Here is a 21,344-nt window from a genome sequence, read left to right as displayed (position 1 = left end):
TTTTATTGCTATGTTAACCGCTGTGAAGGCCATGCCGAGACAACGGTATATAATTACAAATAAACCTTAAACCTTTCCTGGGAGGGATTTTTTGCTGTCAATCAGCCCATTCAATAGGGAAAACAGGAATTTGGATAGTGTACACTAGGGAGACAATAACAGTATACTCAAACATTTTTAAATTTCTAGTTTATTGCAACAATAATTAACTTGCAATAGTTTTGTATCTAATCTCATCACTTTATATATGTGTACCCCAGCATTAGAGAGCCCACTGTTCATAGTATCCGTCTGAACTTTCAATACAACTTCTAGTAGGATACCAGTGATAAGGAAGGAACACTAAAAAGTAAAGGAAAATCTTTGAGTTACTGAAGAAATTCATTTTTGAGATACAAATGTACCCCAATATTCAACTAGATATAGAGAACCCTATCTTCATGGTCTGAAATTTGGAAAGAGCATGCAATAAGGAACAAATGATATTGCACCAAAACATCTTTTTTCAAATGAAGTTATTGGTAAGTTAATGAACTTGCAGTAGTTTTGTAACACAGCCCATTATTTTCTTAGGTTTTGAGTAATGAGTGGAAACAGTCCACTCTAAGGGAGAAACTAGCTTAGTATGCTTCACAATACAGTTCCGTTCTAGTCAAGGTGTATTACTAATTATTTCCTCTCAGAAAGAGATGCAGAAAAAAGTGTTTGAGGACTTGCACTTTTTTTTCCCTGTAAATAGAACATTTCTAAAAAACAATTATTGTCCTCCATGATATTATCACAAACCACATTGTATATAATTATTCCAAATTTTAGGCCAACATGATAAGCAGTCACAGTCTATGGCTAAAACCTCCAGGGATTATGGCCGCAGACTGCTTGCCAGTTACCATATTCAGCTTTAAATTTGTAATGATTGTACACAATGAAGGTAACTTGTAAATAGCTCCACATGGCCCCATAAATATGCATATGTGGCTGCGTGGAGATCTACAATATTTTATAAAATAGATTATAAAATACATATATATGTAACCCCTAACATACATGCATACATCTGCAATACTTTGAAAGCGCATACTTTTCCTGTCTGTTTTAAAAACATACACATGTACAGTTTACATGTGAAAAAATTGTGACTTGATCACATAAAACCCTGTTTTATGTGCAGAAGTCAGTAGAGATGTGAATCGGAACTGGAATTGGTTCGGATTCCGGTTCCAATTCACATCGAGTTGTTTTTTTTTCGTCCGGCCCGATCGCGGTTTTGTTTATCGGCTGCGCCCGAGCCGAAAAACTAAAAACCCACTCTGACCCTTTAAAACTAATCTCTTAGCTTCCCCCACTCTCCCGACCCCCCCAAAAAACATTTTACAGGTACCTGGTGGTCCAGTGGGGGTCCCGGGAGCGATCTCCCGCTCTCAGACCGTCGGCTGCCACTAATAAAAATGGTGCCGATAGCCTTTGCCCTTACCATGTGACAGGGTATCCGTGCTATTGGCCGGCCTCTGTCACATGGAGGGAGCACTGGATGGCCGGCGCCATCTTTAAAAATGGCACGGGCCATCCAATGCTCCTACCATGTGACAGGGGCCGACCAATGGCACGGATACCCTGTCACATGGTAAGGGCAAAGGGCCATCGGCGCCATTTTGATTAGTGGCAGCCGACGGCCTGGGAGCGGGAGATCGCTCCCGGGACCCCCACTGGACCACCAGGTACCTGTAAAATGTTTTTTGGGGGGTCAGGAGGGTGGGGGAAGCTAAGGGATTAGTTTTAAAGGGTCGGGGTGGGTTTAGGGGTTATTTTTGTGTGCCGTTTTTCCCACCCTCCCCCAAAACGATAAGAGAACCCCCACGAACAATATCGTGGGGTTTTCCTATCGTTTTGGGGGAGCCCCCGATTTCTGACGATTTTGAAAATATCGTACGATATTTTCAATCGTCCGAAGCCCGATTCACATCCCTAGAAGTCAGTATATTTTGAAACATGAGCATGTAATTGAAATCACCAGTTTGCCAAAACCTCCGCCAGTTCATCCTGTCCTTCTCCTAGTTCCTTACTCTGATCTCCCACCAGTTTACCCAGACCTCCTACCCAACCAATAGTAGATAATAGGTGAGCCTGATATAATTTGTGCAAGATAATTAGCAGGGGTAAAATTATGCAAATAAATTGCCAAATATACAAGTGCAAGTCTTTTATACAATAGCAACTTGCTTGCGCACCTCTTGACCCTGTCCCACAATGCCTCAGACCTCCCCTTTTTTTATGCATTTAAATGTGTGCGCAAGACCAAAAATACTTGTTATTTCTGATATTTATAAAATAGTGTCTATGCAAGTATAAGCTACATAAGCATGTATATGCTACTTTTACGTGTGTAATTGTTATGAAAATTCACCCCAGTGTCATTTGTGATAATGTCATGGGAGGAAAATATATATTTTTTTGAAATGCTCATTTCATAGCAAATGAAAAACGCCTAGAGTTTGTCCCATGTGGAATGCTGAAGTTTGTATAATACAGCAGGAAGGAGAAATTAGCTGTGTCACATTAGTGATGGGACCAAGTGTTAATAAGTGATGTGGGAAAATTATTTAAGATGTTTTGCGGAAACAATCATATTTGTAACCAATCACTACAGATCTCTGTGTATAGAAAAATTGAGCAGCTTTTCTGTGCTAAGAAAATAAAATTGATTATATTGCAAAGGCTTGTTTGTAATGTTATCCCTATAGTAGAAGCTGTAATTGTTGAGGTTGTTGTTAGGTTAGAGTCTCCAAATGAGTTTGTTTTGCACATATCATGGCAGAAATGCACCATCTTTAAGTGTGTTGGGTATGATCTCAGCCTCATATTTACTGCTACTGTTCAGCTAAATATTAGCATTTTGTTAAAGAGATTTTTCATCTGGAATTTTTAAGGAGTAAGAAATTTAAGAAATATTTGTATTCAGGTGTTTTTGGAAGGTCTTTAGATCAGGCCAGTTATCCCATGGCAAATGGGGCTATTTCTGTATTTTTCTGTATACTTTCCTGATGTCCTATTGTATCACTTGATCTCTCTGTACATAAAAAAAAAATAGTCACTTTGTATTGACACTTCTATTAGCAATGCCATTCTTGTATTTAGGTCCTTTACCACTATGGTCCAGATGTACTAAACATTTTTTCCTATAGACTTAAATTGGGGGTCCCTTTTAGTATATCTGGCCCGATTTCTGGCATCAGGCTATAAGGGAAGTGTTCTGGTTTATTACTCTGACTTGATATCTGTCTCTCCTGACAATCTCCATTTCATTTTCTCTAGTCTTCTCCAGGCAGTGCCACATTATAATATATGGAACTATTCACTATTATAGTTGACTTCCCCTTTTCTACCTACATTAGACAAACTCTTCCCAATATTGCATCCCTGTCTTTTATCTGTTAAGTAAGCATGAATCAGTGCCTGTTTATACATTCATCTTTCTCTTCATTGGTCTACCTTCATGTCAGTCTATCATTAATTTCTTTCTTCCCCTACTATGTCTGCATGTCATTTGTCTCTATATCTAATATCTATCTATCCAAATCACACAATGAAAACTCAGTCTCAAAATCCTGCTTTGCTTTCATGTGCCTTCGTGATGTCATGGTCTTACCTCACCTTCAGTGCAGTCAAGCAAATAATATGCACTGAGCTTTCTATCATGTACTATTATAATTAGCTCTGTCAGGTCTTAGCTCTGCAACCCTCATGCAGATAATATGATAATATGTCTTCATAACCAAGTGACCTTACATGCACAATATTTCTCTCCTTATGAAGATTGCATGTCAATAAAGTAATTGAGTCTCAGAGGCTGCAGTGAGGAAAGATTTAGATGATTGGACTTTCAGGGCAGTGATGTATGACCGTTATTATTCTAGTTGTCAGAGAGCTGCGTACAAGCGAGGATGGTCAGAGGATGACAGGGATGAAGGGTTGTGTTTCATTATAAAAACTATTGCTGTTAATCACTAGTCTATTCTTTTCAAAGTCACTGAGGAAAGCCCTATTTCATTTCAGCCCAGGTGAAGATTTCAAATGCCAGCACAAACACATTTCTAGAGCCAGATACATAGTTCCATGCTTTCTGACTTAAAATGGTAGCACTAGATCTACACTTTTCATGAAGGGTTATTTGTCCTTTACAAATAAGTGCCTCATAATTCTAATAACACAATATATTCCTGTTTAAATATTTTGCTTTTGTTTGGAAGAACAGTCTCCCTATATATTTGCTGCAGCCAATATTTTTTGTCTGCAATCATGACCTTGCCAATAAGAAAATAAAGTGTTGATAAAGGAAATGACATCATGATACTTGCAAAGATCACTAGAGAGAATGTTGAACAGACATAAAAATAATTTCAAAGATGACCTTGTGTCCCTCACACATTCATTTCTAAAATGTTGATGCTGTGTGTGGTACTAGAACCACATATTTCAAACCACTAGGCAACATTGAATGATGTTACATTTCACAGGTGCACATTTATACCCCTAAAGGGGGTCATTTTATTGCTGCCTGCATTGGTGCAAAGTCTGTGGATACTTTTTATCCATAGACTTTACACTAATTTTCTGAGAAAAATTGTGCACATACAAAAGTATGCATGCAAGCTCAAATCTCTCTCCAACTCTGCCCTCAAGAACAACTCTACACTGTGGGTTCAGAGGCCCTAAGCATGTTCTTTTGCCTGCAGAAAGGATGGACAATATACTAAAAACACATTTCTGCAGGTATAGCACTGTTTTACACATATAAATGGCTTTGAAAATTAGCCTTTCTATGGGCAGGAGAGCTATCCAATCATAAGGCTTTTCAGCTGAGAAATCCCCCAGAAAATGCTCAGATTTTAAATGCACAATCCAGCCACACTCTACTAGAAATTAGGGATGTGCAGAGCAAAATTTTATGTTCATATTTTTTATGTCCGAAAGGGGGTCCCACTTGCGGCCAATATGGACATAAAAAAAATCCAATGAGTTGGGTATATGTACATATGTGCAAAAAAAAAATTTAAACCCCCTCACCCTCCTTAATCCCCCCCCCAGACTTACCACAACTCCCTGGTGATCGAGCGAGGAGTGAGGACGTCATTTCTGCAATCCTTGGCGAGAAGCATGTGACGTCGGCGGCACGTCGAGTGACGCGGCGTCACGTGATTCCCGGCTCGTTCGCGCCGGACGGCTCGTTCGGCCCAAAAAGAACTTTTGGCCAGCTTGGGGGGGTCAGGAGGCCCCCCCCAAGCTGGCCAAAAGTTCTTTTTGGGCCGAACGAGCCGTCCGGCGCGAACTTGCCGGGAATCACGTGACGCCGCGTCTGAGTGACGCGGCGCCACGTGATTCCCGGCTCGTTCGCGCCGGACGGCTCGTTCGGCCCAAAAAGAACTTTTGGCTAGCTTGGGGGGGCCTCCTGACCCCCCCAAGCTGGCCAAAAGTTCTTTTTGGGCCGAACGAGCCGTCCGGCGCGAACGAGCCGGGAATCACGTGACGCCGCGTCACTCGACGTGCCGCCGACGTCACATGCTTCTCGCCAAGGATTGCAGAAATGGTGTCCTCACTCCTCGCTCCATCACCAGGGAGTTGTGGTAAGTCGGGGGGGGGGGGGGGATTAAGGAGGGTGAGGGGGTTTATATTTTTATTTTGGCTCAACAATCGCGATTTCCCACATATCGAACATATCTATGTTCGATATGTGGGAAATCCGATCGTTTATGTCGAATCAATTTTTTAAGTAAAAAAAAAATATGAGTTGCGTTTTACTAATGCGGTCAATCCGAATGCACACCCCTACTAGAAATTACACGAGACACTGGTGATAAAATATATAAGCTTTATTATAAAACTAACAAAAATAAATAGCTAACTTGAAATCGATATCTAGAACAAAAACTACATACCCAACAATTTTTCAAGCAAACAGGAGCATCACATTGAGACAGGAAGGCGTTCATATCCTCAGCTGGATTTAAGATTTTGGCACCCATAGGCAGGGCTGGAAAGCACAGGGCAAATTTTCTTCCGTTTCCCCCCACCCCAGAGAGCCTAGGTATTTTATGCCTAAATAATTTGGTACCCTAGGTGCTTGCCTTTGTTGCTTAAGCCTAAATCTGGGCCTGTTCTTATCTGGCCGCTTTGACAGAATGAAAATAAGAGGAAATGCCATAATGGCTCAAACCAATGGTTTATCAAGCTCAGCATTCTGTCTCCAACAGTGGCCAATCCAGGTCGCTTAGAATAAGTACCTTATAGATCCTAATGGAGAAATTCATTCCCAGCTGTTCATTCCCATCCTCCAGCAGTAATAGATGGTATTCCCAAAACCTACATGGCTAATAGTTGTTAATGGACTTGTCATACAGACATTTATCTGAAACATTTTTAAACCCAACTATTCTACTGGCCTTGAACACATCTACCAGAAACAAATTCCACAGCTGAATTCCAGTGTGTTGACTCGAAAAGTGCTTTCTTTAAATTTGTTTTAAATCTGCTTCTATTTAGTTTCATGAAATGTCCTGTAGTTCTAGAATTATTTCAAATGGTAAATAACCATCCCTATTGACTTGTTCCACTCCATTCATTATTTTATAAACCTCTATTCCATCCCTTCTCAGTAATCTCTTCTCCAAGCTGAAGAGCCTTAACTTATTTAGCCTTTTTTCATAAGAGAATTACTCTATCTCCTTTATCATTTTTTAAAGGTTTTTTTTCAGTACCTTTCCTAGTCCCATAATAATCATTAGAAACTAATTTCCCTTTTAAGACAATGGACTATAGTAAATCCAACAAAAGGAACACAATTCCAGGAAAAAAAAGAAACTGAACTATATTTTTCTTGTAATCTGATTAATTGCCGCTCATGAAACATTTATATATTATTTCACAAAAGTAAACACACAATTTCTTTTCCATGAAGCTTGTTTATAGTTGGAAATTTGTCTTGTGATGTCATAACAGCTGGAAATTTGTGGCCTGACAAGTCTTTGTTTCACAGTTAAATAACTTCAAAAAATGATAGAAATCCAGCATATTTGTCTTAGTGAAGTTTTTCTGCTTAATTGTGTTTGCTTACTGCAATGAAAGAATTTATAATAAAATTTTGAATGAAATTATTTCTTTTATAGAGTTTGTCAATGTGTGATACAGTTTGAAGTATTCTATATTCTTATAAAGAATTTTACTGAACTATAGCTTTTCCTTTCAGTATAACTGCTCACTTTATATTAATGGATAAAGAAAACTGGAAATATATGAAATCTTTATATGGATTTCTATTGTATGCCCAGCCCCTAAGATGTGGAGGACAATGGACTAGATTCATTATGATAGCACAGGTCAAGATACAATATTAATTGTCTAGAACTGTACCTTCCTTTGCAGTATACATTGCAGGGGCACATGAACCTCAGTCAGTAGCGGTAATATATTTGCAGCACTAAAATCAAGTTAATAGACCAGAGATGCAAAAATGTAATGGAGAAATTTGATGATAAGGGATAATGAAAGGAAGAGGAAGATTCCAGATGGGAGTTTGTATTGGAGGCAGGGCTTAATTTGTAGACAAAAAGGAAGCAGAACTGTAGATGGGGGTGAGATGGGTGTGGCCGAGGTCAGGTATGAAGTGTGCAAAAGGGCGGGACCTGGGCCAGGTATGAATGTTCTTTCTCACACAAATACCTAAACAAAGTCATGTGTTGCCCTTTTTTCAGAGTAAGCAACTCCGGCACTCTCTGATCTTCTTTGCTTCTTCCAAGGGCTACAGGGCCATAAATAATCTATGCAACGCTAACTACTGGTTTTGTTCTGTTTCCTCAGGGGAGCCAGAATTGTTATATACTGCCAGCTCTACTTCACTTTCTTGGGTCCCAGAAAAAAGGTGGCAGAATGCCAGTCTGGGTTGTTCTGCCAGAAATTAAGCCCTCTGTAATGGATACAAAAGGGATAGAAGTGGCACGTTTGAAAGTTGTGAGCAGTAGTGCCATTCATCATGGCCAGGAGTGAAGCCTTGGCAATTGTCATTACTGCTCACAATTTTCAAACTTGTGCCAATTCAAACCCTTTCTTGTGTCTGTTCTTTGCTCTACAAATTCTGCTTCAGCATCATCCCTTCCATGCAATACAAGAGGAGAGATGGGGGGAGGGGAACACGAGGGGAGGAGATGGATTAGGGAGTAGAGCGGCTGTTCTCTTTTTTGTGTGTTCCAGGCTCACCCCCCTCCTCTTCTCTTCCCTGGAGGGGAGGGGATGGAGCAGAACACTCCCTGCTGCTCTGCCTCTTAAGGTTGAAAAGAAGTGCCACAAATGCATTCCAGGCTGTCCCCCACAAATTAAGCTCTGAATGGAGGAGGAAGAGTAGAAAGGGGACTAAGGATTCTAATGTCATAAAAACATTTTTATTAACAGCCAATTTTTACTGACAATCAAATCTTTGTTTTTTTACTGACATACCTTTTATTTGATATAAAATATGCAAAATAGAAAAGATATCAGAATTTTGAAGTTGTACATCAAACTGAACAGTATATTATTTCAAAGTTTAGCATCTTTGGAAACAGAATGTTTTCCCATCCCTCAAACAATACAATTTTATAAAAGTGGCAATTGCAATTTACCTTTTGAAATGCTTTGCAAATTCTGGGTCATGCTCAGTGTGGGCAGAGCAGGCCAGGCTTCTCCAGCGCCTGCTCTGGACCAGATTTTGGCCCTCCTGCTCTGTGACAGCGTGCTGTTATTGGGAGCTGTAGGCAGGCAGGAGAAAGGAAAGATACTTATAAACAGAAGGGGGGCAGGGCCTGCATGGCGCCATTGACTTATTTGAGTTATGTTCCTCTAGCTTGACCATGCATTATTTGTAGCTCATGTCTGCCCACAGATGATCCTAGGCCAAGTGGTGCCCAGGTGTCGGGAGGGAGGGGGAGTAAGAGGGCACCCCCTTGCAAAGATTCCAGGAGGCTCCTTCAAACATGTGAGCTCTCCCTCCTACTTACTCCAAGGCTTTTTCCTGGGTCCTCTCCCTTTATCTTTCGCCCTCTGCCTCCCTCCCCTCATTTTGTTGGTCCTGATTCCAGGCCCAGTGAAAGTCTTCATGTGGTTGTGTGAATAGTAGGAAAAATAAGGCCCTATACTTTCCCCAATTGCTACGGAAGATCTCCAACCAACAACACAGATTTTTGCAACGCAGATTATACAGGTCATATATCCCGAAAATTGACCCTGGACTTGCATACATTTGATGTCAGAGTCCCATGACAGGGGATTAACAAGCATCACAAAAATGTATGGATCTCACAGGCAAGTTCCCTTTTTTCTGCTTTTTAACCTGCCGATATATAAAGTATGAATTAAACACAAACCCAGAGAGTGAAAAAATATATCACTGTACAACTGGAAGATAGCTAATGTAACCCCCATATTTAAAAAGGGCTCCAGGGGTGATCCGGGAAACTTACAGACCGATTAGCCTGACTTCAGTGCCGGGAAAAATAGTGGAAAGTATTCTAAACATCAAAATCACAGAACATATAGAAAGACATGGTTTGATGGAACAAAGTCAGCATGGCTTTACCAAAGGCAAGTCTTGCCTCACAAATCTGCTTCACTTTTTTGAAGGAGTTAATAAACATGTGGATACAGGTGAACCTGTAGATGTAGTGTACTTGGATTTTCAGAAGGCATTTGACAAAGTTCCTCATGAGAGGCTTCTAGGAAAAATAAAAAGTCATGGGATAGGTAGCGATGTCCTTTCGTGGATTACAAACTGGCTAAAAGACAGGAAACAGAGAGTAGGATTAAATGGACAATTTTCTCAGTGGAAGGGTGTGGGCAGTGGAGTGACTCAGGGATCTGTATTGGGACCCTTACTTTTCAATATATTTATAAATGATCTGGAAAGAAATACTACAAGTGAGGTAATCAAATTTGCAGATGATACAAAATTTTTCAGAGTAGTTAAATCATAAGCAGATTATGATAAATTGCAGGAAGACCTTGTGAGATTGGAAAATTGGGCTTCAAAATGGCAGATGAAATTTAATGTGGACAAGTGCAAGGTGATGCATATAGGGAAAAATAACCCATGCTATATTTACACAATGTTAGGTTCCATATTAGGTGCTACTACCCAAGAAAGAGATCTAGGCGACATGGTGGATAACACAGTGTGCTGTGGCAGTCAAAAAAGCAAACACAATGTTGGGAATTATTAGAAAGGGAATGGTGAATAAAACGGAAAATGTCATAATGCCTCTGTATCGCTCTATGGTGAGACCACACCTTGAATACTGTGTACAATTCTGGTCGCCGCATCTCAAAAAAGATATAATTGCGATGGAGAAGGTACAGAGAAGGGCGACCAAAATGATAAAGGGAATGGAACAGCTCCCCTATGAGGAAAGACTAAAGAGGTTAGGACTTTTCAGCTTGGAGAAGAGACAGCTGAGGGGAGATATGATATAGGTGTTTAAAATCATGAGAGGTCTAGAACGGGTAGATGTAAATCGGTTTTTTACTCTTTCGGATAATAGAAAGACTAGGGGGCACTCCATGAAGGTAGCATGTGGCACATTTAAAACTAAACGGAGAAAGTTCTTTTTCACTCAACGCACAATTAAACTCTGGAATTTGTTGCCAGAAGATGTGGTTAGTGCAGTTAGTATAGCTGTGTTTAAAAAAGGATTGGATAAGTTCTTGGAGGAGAAGTCCATTACCTATTAATTAAGTTGACTTAGATAATAACCACCGCTATTACTAGTAATGGTAACATGGAATAGACTTAATTTTTGGGTACTTGCCAGGTTCTTATGGCCTGGATTTGCCACTATTGGAAACAGGATGTTGGGCTTGATAGGCCCTTGGTCTGACCCAGTTTGGCATGTTCTTGTGTTCTTAACCAAGATTTCACTATAATATCAGATCAACACACATATAATACTTAGTAAATGCCACTTACAATAATTTAGAAGACCTCATATAACGGCACTGAGTCTGTATCTTATACAGAGAAGGAAAAAGGTCTTGTACATTATTTAATGGAAAACAGCCTTGAGCCTAAGCCTCCCCCCTTCCCCCACAGGGAGCCATGGAACTCAGACGGGAATGCTATCCATGGAGAAACTAAGAGCAGATAGAGTCCATTTCTCTTCTTATATGCCCCTGGGTACAGTCTATGTGAGCTATCCCACCCAGGGGTTACAAAAAGATGGGCAAACTAGAATGCTTGATTTTAAATTATTTTGGTATGATAGGTTATTTCAGAAAGCTAATGGAAGGATGATAACACTGTCTACATTTGAAAAAATGTTTTCTGCTGACCTAATTATTTTTGCTGATTTTACCCAAATGAAAGGTGCTGATTCCAAATATGAAGTAAAAAAATATGCAACATGTCAAATTTTTTCACAATTGAGAAATGTTTGATTAAAGATTATAAAGTCGAATATCAAGGATAATAAGTTCTGAAGAAGCAATAGCACGTAATATATTTGTTTCATGCAAAAAACGAGTCTATCATCTAACCAAGAGAGCAATAGTTGTGGTAAATTTTAATTCTTAGGGAGAAATTTTGTCTTTTTGGATGCTCTGGAATAGTTATGATCAGGGTTGTCACTCTGTAAACACCAGCAGTAGTCTGCCATCATGTTTTTGTTCCATCTGCCTTGATATCCATGTTCCATGGTCTTGATGTCTTAGTGGAAGCATTCTCTTGTTTTTCACTCATAGCTCCAAGATTTGAGGGGAAATAGTTCAGGTGGCTATCAAGGAAATGCAATTTGACAATCATGTTTGCTCCCAGTCTTTGAAAAGCAATCAACAAATTTTGAACTAAAAGGTTATAATTTTCAGCCCTGAAGTTGCCAAGAAAGTCTGTAATCACATCAGAAAAAGCAGACCAAGCATCCTTTCCTATGGTTTTCATGGTATTGAGGAATTCTCTGTCTTTGATTAGAAGCCTAATTTGCGGGCAGCATTTTGCGGAAAAACCGGACATGACTGGAGGAAACGGATGTGACTTTTGGATTCAGCACACTAAAATACATAAAGATCACATGTTATCTTGTAGTCAGCAAAATTGATGTAGACCAGTGTAACCAGTGAGATACTATAATAGCTAGGCATAAAATGTATAAAAATGAGTTTATTATTCCAAGAGAGGATACGGTACTATATTTTATAGAAAGTGTAGAGCCAAATTAAGTACAAAACTGCACTGAAACAAAAAGCACCATAGGATTGCTGGATAGAAATTATATTCCTAAATAATTAGTACATGTTATTAGGGCTATCCTGTTACCTATCAGATCAACATAGGGATAAAGTTGAAGAACTGCTGAGAAAAGTTAGAGAAGGTGCAAAAGCAGGTCACAATAATAAATGGCAATTTCAATTATTGTATATCATACTTGATAGTGTAAGACCTAAGTATAAATACAAAAAATCTTAAAAAGAAATATCTGTTGGATTAACAGGAACAAAAAGAAGGAAAGCTCGGTTCTGATTCAAATACCAATACCTTTGAATCATGTTTAAAAGGTTACAAAGTTAACCTGTTGGAGTAAGACTAATTAGGAAGCATTTCATGTCATTAGTGAACAGAAAAAAAGAATTGACTTGGACTGAACTAGTATGCCATAAATATGTAACTTGAAGAATAAGGGTTATGGAAGAGGGATACTGTGAAAAGACAATAGAATTTTAATGATTATGCAAAGTTAGAGGCTAATAGCTCTCCGTAACATTAGTATGTCTCTTTCATAATGAAGGAAGACTAGTATTTTCCAGTCAAATGGAATCCAGAAGTGAGTGACTTACCTCCACTATAAATGTGACACCTGACTCCATGTTAACTGTTATTAGTATTGATAGACACACTCTATATAGAGAACCAAATGTGCTTGTTTTGATCCTTTGTTCATTTATTTCCATCCTCTTCTTCATGTCTTCCATCACGGGGTCCTGTCAAATCATTGGTGGCATACGAAAAACGCTTAGGTACTTAAGTATCAAATTCAGCAATCACATTGAAATGAATATAATAATGGTAACCGGAAAAATAGGTGAGACCACTTATCAGGCAAGGAAGCAGCTAATAAGTGTTACTAGTGGTTTCTCTCGGGAAGAAACAGAAACATATCCTATGGATAGGTTGTCTTGGCTCAGGGTCCAGTTACAGCCAGGCTGGGAAGATTAGTATTGATGCCTGTCACTTTATGGATGTCATTTTCTTGATTTGATAAAGCAGAAAGGGCACTGTGTTATCTTAGTAATGAACCTGTTTGGAGGAGAAAAGCTATAGGAATAGAGGGGTTTTGGTATGTCTTAAAACAGCTGTACATAATGATTTAGTTTTATTGGATTAAGGATGCTTGTATCCTGATTAATTTCTTCTGTCTTGAACAGATGCTGCAAAAAGTATACTACTATATATTCTTTTGAGGAAAAAAAATGTTTGTTATGCTGCTCAGCCTAGCTAAGATGGATTTGGGTTTCATGTTCTTGTTTGTTGCTCTTATATGATCCTTCTGTTTTATGAATATTGTGGGAAACACTGAATCTCAGTCACATACAGGGGAATATTTTGACCAAGACCAGATCTGGAAGAGCTGACTGAAAAAGAGTTATCTGATTAGGTTTTGTCTGACAAGACTACTCATTTGTGTGAGCTAAGTGAGAATTTGTTTTGATGCTTGGGATCCAATACAGACCACTTTCACCACCTGTCTGTGAAGGTAAATGTTCTGATTGGTCTTTGCTGCTTGTCTAATGACTCCTTTCAGAGGATGACAGGAAACATCCTGGCATCAGTTAGGATAACAGTATGTAAGCTGATATGTTAATTCATGTCTGATGCTGGGCCTGGTCCTAGGACTAGGCCCAACACCAGGGCCTGACCCAAGGGTGGGTCACAGTCACCTAGGCTCAAGGCCTAAGCCAGGGTCTAATGCTGGGACCCAGTCAAGACTGGGTCCCGATGAAAGACTGGCCCTGGCCCTGGGCCTAGGTCTAGACCCAATGTTAGGGCCCAGTTTGAGGCTGGGTCCCAATGCTGAGGCCTATGTGGTGCATCCTCCTGGTGAAGGACATAATTTTAGTTGCCAAATCAAGAAAAAAAGATGTTGGAAAGTCTGCTCCTGGGCATCCAGCCTAAGCCCAGCCTGGGACCCTGTCTTGTGCCATGCACAGTTATTGGGCCTAGATCTAGGCTCAGGCCTAAGCTTGGATTTGGTGACCAGCCTTGGCCGAGCCCTAGCATCAGAAACATCCTAGGCATGGCCCTTAGTCATGGGGATCCAGCCTCAGGCTGTGCCTCAGCCTGGGCCCTAGCTTCAGATCCATGCATATGCCTAGTCCTCAGCATCTGGACCCAGACTCAGATTTAGGCTAGGTCCAAGCCCAGACCTCTGCAAAGGGACCCATCCTTTGCTGGGCCCTACTGTCAAACTCAGGCCTAAACTTTGGGCCCAGCCTCTGCTAGGCCCCAACTTAACCTGAGCCTTGGCAAGTAGGATTTGGCTTCTGACCAGGCCCCAGCATTGGAGCTAGGTATAGCCCCAGGCCTAGGCCCTGGCAACAGATCTGGGCCTTGTACTGGGCCCCAGGTACATGTCTAGGCCAAGGCCTGGTCCTGCTGGAGGCACTTTGATTGTTTTAGCAAACAAATCCAAATATACTTGAAAATGTTTGTGTATTTTCATCTGAGACCTATTTTCAGTTTGTATCATTCATATAAACTGAAAATGTCTTCATTTTTCACATTTGTTCAAAACAAATGCACATCCTGGAGAGATAACAATGAATCTTCCACTGGACATTTCCGATGGCTAGTTTGATGGTTGAGACATGCCTAGACTTAAAGAGGCCCCAATGAAGTTGGAAACCTCAAAATTCATGGGCTCTGCAAGTCCTGCCGATGATCAATGTTCATGTAGATCCATAAGTCCTAAAACTGGGCTGTTGGCATGAGATGATGTATGAGGTTTAACTTTTCTTTTCTTCTCCATCCAGTAATTCAAGAGAACTTTCCACAATCAGTCAAGAAGGGGCATGCCTCTATGGCATGTGGCTTCGGCTACATGCCAGCAGCTGTGCACCGCAGGGCAGCTCTGATATCGTCTGCTGTTAAGGCGCCACCTGATAATATCAGCAGCATAGCAGGGGGAGGATTGAATCATAGCATTCTTGACTGGAATAGCCAAAGATAGTCTGTAGCTTCTCTCTTCTCTTGCAATGCCCAAACAGCAGTACTCCCTGCAATTATCCCCACTCCTTGACCAAAGGGACAGCTCTGATATATCAGCTGTTAAGGAGCCACCTGATGATGCCAGTGGTAGTGTGGGGTGAGTGCTGAAATCACAACATTCTTGGCTGGAATAGACAACGATGGTCAGAGGTTTCTCTCCTCTTTTGCACAGCCCAAAACAGCAGTATTCCCCGCAATTATCCCTTCATCCATTGCTATCCTTAGGAACTTTGGTCTCCTCTAATGTTGCTCCTCAGATTACTACAGTAGGTGATACCTCCTAGGAGGAAATACCAAACGTAATTAGTATTTCCTCTAATATTTTACCTGGGGACATTATTGAGCCAAGTTCTGTTACCTTATTGGATGTTTGGAAAACCATTCAAAAAATGAACAAGAGCCTGACTCAAATTTCATCCCAATTTATCCAACTGGGATAATTGGGTGAATCAAAGACTGTTTTTGATTATCATTCTTCGCTACTATTGGCACTAGAATCCACTGTTTTATCGCTGATACTTCAAATATTTTCTTTGCAGAGTTTCAGTGCTGCCATTGTTAAACATTGTCTAGTTCAAAGAGGTAGGAATCTCCGGTTCTTGAATTTTACAATGACTAGACTCTTATCACCATTAGAGTTGTTTAAGAAACACTCTAGGGAGATTCTGAGCATACCAGTGGATCATGATATTGCCCTTTCTAGGTATTTATTATTTACCAGGCTTTAGAAGGGATACAGTTGATAATGAAGGGGCAAAATAAATTTTATTGCCAGTGAACCCTAATATATCTACATTTTTAGAGTCATCTATAAATTATGTTTCTCTTAGTGCAACAATTTTGGTGTCTTTTGTGCCAAAAATGATAAAAATGTAATTCTCCAGAAGTACTTCAAAAATGGATTTCCTACTGTGGACATAAAATCCAAATATTTCCTGATGTGTCTCATTTTACTCAGTTTTGCAGAAACCATTTCCTACAGTTCAGACAAAGGGTGATATCTTTGGGTGCCAGCTTTGTTATCAAATTTCCCTGCAAATGATTAGTGAGCTATCAAAATAATACATTTGTTTTTTCCAACCTGTTTACATTTGGAAACATTTCTTTCTGATATGAATGGATAAATTAGTTTGAGATATTCAGTAGTAGGGATTGTTGATTGATCAAGAAACATATTTGCTCCCCCTATCTGGGAGTTCTTAGTTTTCCCATATTCATTTATTTTCCTTATTAAGAATATATTTATAGACATCTCCCACTATTCAGTGGAGACATTTTGTTTTGAATTTTGATGATAGAGTTTGTTTATTAATGTTTTTTGGGTTAAAGTGTAAATTCAGAATATTTCTTATATCATTGAGGTATAAATTAATGATTTAAATTCAATAAAATATAAATTTAAAAAACAATAAGAAATGCGCATCCCTACCAGACACCATATAAAGACTTCAGGCACCTCAGGTCAGATGGTGACACAAGAGTCAGTAGAAGGCTTTCTAACAGGACAAGATTCTGATTGGTCACTCCCTCCAGACTCTCCAGAGGAAGGAGAGTATTCACCTGAGGAGGAAGAAGAAGACGTCATTAGAAAGGGTACACCTGTGTAGGAAGTGCTATTCCCAGATAATTGTCTCAACCATGTTAAAGGCACAAAATCATCTACATCCTTAGCTTACATCCATGTTTGGCACCTATTTGAAAGTTTTTGTCATGTCCTAAAGGCTCCCCTTGGAGAGCAGATGTAGCATGTTTTCAAGACTTTATTCCAAAAGGACTGGACAAAGTCCTGAAAGTGCAGGTTGCAGCCATATCCTGCTATAGAGGGCCTATTAAGAGTTTGCAATTAGCTATACATCCGGATATTGCCCGCTTCCTCAGAGGGGCTAAACATTTTTCGTCTCCTTTTAGATCCTTTGTCCCGCAATAAGACCTTAATCTGGTTCTTAGAGCCCTAGTGAATCCTTCCTTTGAGTCAATAAGATAGTCAACTCTAAAATATCTCTCTTTAAAAACAGCATTCTTGGTGGTCATTTGTTCAAATAGATGATTCTTGGATATACAAGCTCTTTAATGCACAGACCCTTATTTGGTAATTACGTTCTATCTGTTCTCTTCGTTCTTGCCCAAGGTGATGTCATCATTTTAAAAGGCAGTATTCCTTCCTTCCTTTAAGGAGTTTAAATCACAGAACAGAAACTCTGAGCTTTATCATCTGGATGACTGGTGCACACTTTTAAGATACCTAAAAGTTACAAACCCCCTTCTAGAAGACTGATAGACTGTTCATTCTCCACAGAGGCCCACAGGAGGCAGAAGCAGCTTCCAAGGCTATAGTTGCCAGAAGAATTAAGGAGGCAATTTTTTCAGCCTACCTGCTTAAGGGTAAGCATGTGCCAGCCATGCTAAGTGCACATTTCATCAGGCAGCATTCTAGGCAGAGTTATCACCAGTAGCCCAAGAGAACATTTGTAGGGCAGCCATGTAGTTGTCCCTGCATTCCTTTACTAAGCATTTCTGGCTGTACAAACAATTCAAGGTGGACACATCCTTTGGAAAGGACAAAGCAGCACTGTCTTTCTTCCACCCAGGGTAAGTGTTAGCTCATGTTTTCACATATATAAGGACTAGTCTATCAGGAAGATAATGAAGGTGACATTTAAACTTGTTAATTTCCTTTCCTTAAGTCCTGCTAGACCAGTTCAAGGCCCACCTGGGAATATTGTGCTGCCAAAACCTAATGGGGGCCGAAGCTATGTGCTATCTTACCTACCTCTCTCTCCCCATCAACCCATATTTCCCTGTAAGGTTAGGTAGGAATTACAGTTCCCTCTATCCTTTTTCTTAAATAAAAATAAAAATAAAAAAAAAGGAAAGAAAGTAGAAGGAAGGGGCTTATATCCAAATGGAACAGGGAAGCACCTAGTGAAGGTTAATTGACTTCTCTTTTTGACTTTCTCTCTTCCCTTCTCCTTTATTTCATAATTAATGTTAAGGATATTCATTTTAATTAAGAATAAGGTAGTTCTCCACTTTTGCTTTGACAGAAGATTACTGACAACTACTGAGAGCTACACATGTATCACAAGGGAAAAAGGTGTATTCTCTGTCTCCAGCTGTGGAGGGGGAAATCCCCATACATAAGGACTAGTCTAGCAGGACTTAAGGAAAGGAATTGCACCTTCTTGTAGATAGATCAGTGAATACCAACTCCCATTCAGAACTGGGGGATCGGGACTCCTACAGTCTGCAGCTTAGCCTTATTTTTTTTTTTTTTATATCCAGTAAATTAGTGAGCAGTAAAGTTACCCAAATAAGTTCATCCAGGTATCTTTAGCGAAGTATTTTCTGCAGAAGAGACATTTCACTGAAGATTTGGCTAAAGTTGTACAGATAACTTTGCCAATTGCTGGCTTACTGAATATTGAGCTCCAAGAGCTTTTCAAGCTATAATTTCTGGTGTGTAGGTTATGCACATTTGTTTAATCTATGGATATCTGATGAAAACATGACACCTGTATGAAGTAACTACAATATTTCTCTCTTACTAGATAACAATTATTGCACTGACAGCTATGGACTATAAGTATCTATAAGAATTAATATAATGTAAGTTTTCTGCACCCAGTTTTGTTATTGCAGTTAAGGTGCCTTGTCTTTTATGTGTTCTCTTTTTTTGTGCTCGCTTGTCTTAAACTGTTGCAAAAGCAGAGATTTCATTTTTTTAGTCTAAATTAAATTACAGTAATCTTGACTTAAGATCGCATGGTGTATTAGAAATACAGGCTTAAAAGTGTCCATCACAGCAATTTCTATAGTAACCATCTTTTGTGCTATTGTTTAGAACCATTTTTTAAAATGAGATAATTTTGAAGAAAAATAGTGTTTCTGAGAAATACTGCCAAAGAATGTTAAGGTCTGCCTCAGCCTCTTATTTCTTTGTTGGACTCAGCAATTTCCTCCTTCTTTAAGTTTCTAGCTCAGTTATAACCAGGCCTAGGATCTGGAGCCTTTAATTGTAACTACTCAGGGATTTGTTTTTAATCTATTTTATATCCTTTCCCCCCCCCCCCCCCCCCCGCCCCCCATCAATTTACTATAGTTCAGATCTTGCTCATAGCTCTTAGCAGAAACAGGTTTACTTTCCAAGGAAACATATGATGGCAGAAAATGACCAATGGTCCATCCAGTCTGCCCAGTAAGTTCCCCATGATAGTATCTGCCACACCATGTAGGTTACCCCCATATATTAGTCAGTTTTGCTTGATGTGCTTTTCTTATGGACTTGGCCATAGAAGCAGTCCTGTGTTTTTAACTTAATGTCTGTGCATCAGTACCCCAGATTGTAAAAATGTCATGGCTCGTGTTGGTTGTCTCTGAATCCAAATTTCTCTTTCCTTTCAACTCCCATCCCCCTCCTTTGAAGCAGAGAACAATGTTGCAGTTGCATGAAAAGCATCAAGCCTTATTGGTTAAGGGTAGTAATCCCATGCCTTCTGTTAAGGCAGAGCTTTCCAAACTTTTCATGTTGGTGACACACTTTTTAGACAAGCATAATTTGGGACATAGTAATTAGTCTACAAGCAAACCGGAGGTTAAAGGTTAAATGAATGAAATGTATTTCGACAATTTATGTATGTTTCCTTAAATATATACATAATAAAATGTTTCACGACACAACATATCTTGTGAAAACCTTTCATTTATATTAAAAATATATAATATTCCAAGATTAATGTTATTGTTATAATTTATGAGTAACAATAATAAAACAAAGTTATTGTGTTATTCAATTTACCTCTTTAATGAGATATATGAGCTTGATGGGATGAACACAGCTTTTGAATATTTGGTGTTAATAAAAAAGTCCAAAGGGTCTTCTGCATAATTTTAAAAAGCTGGCCAGTTTCACACTATATAATTATTTGATAGCCTCATTCAACTAATTCTATATGGCTATGAGAGTGAAATCTGGAATTTATAGGAAGGGACAGAATGTCAATATAAATCCTGCACCTCCAGTTCTGTAACTCTGTGCATCCACTGAAATTCCCCCAAACAATGGAGCTTGGATGTTTCCCTTACAGCTCATCATGCTAAAAGATATTTTCAAATGCTGGTGTCACCTCACAGTAACAGCAGCACAAACACCTTCCACTGCCAGGCACATTGTGAACTAAAATAAAACCTCGCAAAAAAGACACTCAAAATCTATACTGCAATCCCATTGTAACATAACAGTAATAACACCAAGGACTCAAACAACAATAACCCTACCTGTGAAAAAGCATGGGTAAATATTACACTGGGTCCTAGAATACCAATACACCACCTACTGAGGAAACAAAACAAACCCGATTGCTATAGATCCCTATGCTAGCAGAATCTCTCATCATGGTCACACACACAGAGCAGAGACAGACCCTCACCAAATACAGAATACAAAATAAAGGAGCACAAATTAGACAAAAACTGAAATGGAAACTCCAAGAAGCCAGACTCTGTGTATTAACAATGGAAAAACAGAACCACCATTCCTCATAAAACAAATAAAATCAAGAAACATAAAGCATCAGTTATAATAGTAAAACCATACTAATAAAAGCATATTTTAAAACTACTGATAAATAGAATTTCTATTAATTAAAATCATATACATTTTTTACAATTTCCCAGAGGTTATCCTCTCTCACACAGACTCACATGTCCATTCTCTCTCACACATACACTGTCACATACATACACATTCATGCTCTTATACCCACCATAACCTCTCGCTCTCACAGACACTGACACACTCTCAGGCTCTAAGACACTCTCTCCCCCTCCACACACACCCCACACACAAACTCTTACTCCCCTGGATTTTCTCACACACACTCTCTCTGGCTCCCTCACATACACACAAACACACACACCCAGGCAAGTTCCCAATCATTCTCACACACACACACACACACACCCAGGCAAGTTCCCAATCATTCTCACACAAACACACACACCCAGGCAAGTTCCCAATCATTCTCACACAAACACACACACCCAGGCAAGCTCCCAGTCATTCTCACACACTAAA

General features: G+C 39.6%; 1 protein-coding gene and 1 long non-coding RNA gene across 2 annotated transcripts in view; one reads left to right on the top strand and one right to left on the bottom strand.

Moving 5' to 3' along the window:
• LRMDA (leucine rich melanocyte differentiation associated) overlaps positions 1 to 21,344 on the top strand; it is a 2,937,053-nt gene that overhangs the window by 2,687,416 nt on the left and 228,293 nt on the right. The window lies entirely within an intron of this gene.
• LOC115095588 overlaps positions 1 to 21,344 on the bottom strand; it is a 202,576-nt gene that overhangs the window by 117,147 nt on the left and 64,085 nt on the right. The window contains exon 2 of the long non-coding RNA XR_003857824.1: positions 16,701 to 16,831. This is a non-coding gene — a long non-coding RNA (uncharacterized LOC115095588). The remainder of the gene's footprint in view (positions 1 to 16,700; positions 16,832 to 21,344) is intronic.

This window comes from Rhinatrema bivittatum, chromosome 7, assembly GCF_901001135.1.
Source record: "Rhinatrema bivittatum chromosome 7, aRhiBiv1.1, whole genome shotgun sequence".
NCBI classification, from domain to species: domain Eukaryota; kingdom Metazoa; phylum Chordata; class Amphibia; order Gymnophiona; family Rhinatrematidae; genus Rhinatrema; species Rhinatrema bivittatum.
This window is presented reverse-complemented; position numbering and strand designations above follow the sequence as displayed.